Consider the following 2,500-nt stretch of genomic DNA (forward strand, 5'->3'; position numbering starts at 1 on the left):
CATTTGTATTGTATTTCTATGATTCTCGCTCTATAGAAAAATTAAACTATTATTATTATTATTATTATTCATTCTGAAAGATTAAAAACTACTTATATATAGCAGATGGACATTCTGTCTGCGCGTGCGCGAGCCATTGAAGATCGAACACAGTGTGGCGCCATTTTGTTTCGCGTGTTACCTTGCGAACCAGTAGTGAATGAAGATAAATGGGCAGAATAGTTATATGAAACAGCCATATTTGAAGCTCTTTGTATATTATCCAGTTCTGGATTATGATTGGAATATTAAACACTCATAGATAATTAATTTGTTTGCAGTAAAATTGACAGATGTGCTGAATAGAGGCTCAATTCATCAGGCTCAAGTGCCAATAGTAAAACAACATGTGCGAAGGAAGAAATTTCTCTCCTTGTCGATTAGTTACTATCCGAATGCCACTTCTCGTTTCCAGATCAACAGGATAAGTACAAGTGGTGATGTAGCCATTAACCCTGGCCCTCAAACAGCAGCATCTAATACGACTAAGGACAAATGCTCGATTTGCTCGAGAACTGTCGCTTCTAACCACCGTGCCATTGAATGTGATAACTGCCTACAATGGTGCCATATAAAATGTGGTTCAGTTACTCCTCGTGAATACCAACAAATGATCAACTTGGAAAATCTCTCCTGGCTTTGCCCGAAGTGTATGTTACTGCAGCAGACCTCTGACTATAATCAAGTGAACCTGGAAGATGGCGACTTCGCTAGTGTCTTGGAGCAAGGAGATGATCCTTTCTTTGTCTTGAATCAACAACTTGGTGACAGGAACTTGAAAATTGCTCATCTTAACATCAATGGTTTACTAAATAAGCTACCAGAAGTCCATAATATTTTAGATCAAGCTAGTTTTGATATCCTGGGCATCTCGGAAACCCATTTAAGAGAAGATATTCCAGATGAATGGATCAATATCAATGGATACAGTTTTGTGAGAAGAGATCGTGATTCAGGTCCTGGAGGAGGTGTCTTAATATATTTCAAAGCGAACCTTACTGCTTATTTGGTAACCCGTTGGAATTGCACCCATTTAGAAGCGGCATGGCTAAATGTAACAATAAGATCACAATCTTTCCTGATAGGATGTATTTATAGACCACCTCTAGACTCCTTATTTTTCAATCATTTCAGGAACGTGCTAGAAAACATCTGGCTAAGAAGGAAAAATATTATTCTTTTGGGCGACTTCAATTCCGACATGTTAAAAGGATCAAGTAATATTGAATCTCAATATGGAAGAAGGCTGAAAAGGATAATTTCCTCTTTTGGCCTGAAAAACATCATGTCCTGCCCGTCAAGAGTTACACTTACTTCAAAGTCTCTCATTGACCTCATCATCACCAGTCAACCAGCTAAAGTGAAAACCTCTGGCGCAATTGACCTTGGTATTTCTGATCATCACTTAGTATTTGCTGTCTTTATGACTACTAGAGTTAATCCTAAACCCAAGTATATAACAACTAAAGCATACAAATCACTTGACATTAAACAATTTAGGAATGATATGGAACATGCGCCGTGGCAATTAGCTGCTATTTTTGACGACGTCGACGATAGCTTGTACCTGTGGGACTACTTATATAAGGATATAGTTAACTATCACCTCCCAACTAGGAATGCTAAAATAAGATGCAAATCTTTACCCTGGATTTCTACTTACATAAGGAAGCACATAAATCTTCGCTATAAGTTACTTAAAGAAGCCAAGTCATCTCAAGATCAAGCCAAATGGGAATTATATAAATCCAAGAGAAATGAAGTAAAAAAGTTGTTAAAACAAGCGGAAGCAGCTTACTGGGAACAGGAATTTAATAACTCTAAAGATCCTAAGCAATTTTGGAAATTAACCAACAAGATTCTAAGGAAAAGTAAGGATAGTACTATTGGTCCTATAATAACTGACAGTGAAGATGTATTAACCAGTGATCTAGAAAAAGCTTCTTACTTTAATGAGTTCTTTATTAATATCAGTGAAGAACTTACAAAGAATTTAGAACCTCTTGATCAAAACACCTTAACTTCTTATGTCACAAGAGTCACTCCTACAAGATGTGACATAGAGTTAAATTGGGAGCTAGTGAAGAAAAAAATTGAAAAATCATCAAACCCGAATAAAGCTACTGGGCCGGACCTAGTCTCACCCAAGGACCTCAAACTCCTTGGGGAATCCTCTATCCATAGCCTGCTGCCAGTTTTCAAGAAAAGTATAGATGATTCAGTTTTTCCAACAAACTGGAAACTCTCACGTGTTAAGCCAGTTCTAAAAAAGGGAGCACCCACTGATATGAGTAACTTCAGGCCCATATCTCTCTTAAGTATTCCAGGAAAGATTCTTGAAGACATCATAAGTGACAGCATAGACAACCACATTGAAGCTCAGGACCTGCTTAGTGACAATCAATGGGGCTTTCGCAAAAATCATTCTACAGAAGGTCTCCTTCTTCATCTTACTGACACT

The sequence above is a fragment of the Montipora foliosa genome, chromosome 5, assembly GCF_036669935.1.
Source record: "Montipora foliosa isolate CH-2021 chromosome 5, ASM3666993v2, whole genome shotgun sequence".
Taxonomy (NCBI): Eukaryota; Metazoa; Cnidaria; class Anthozoa; order Scleractinia; family Acroporidae; genus Montipora; species Montipora foliosa.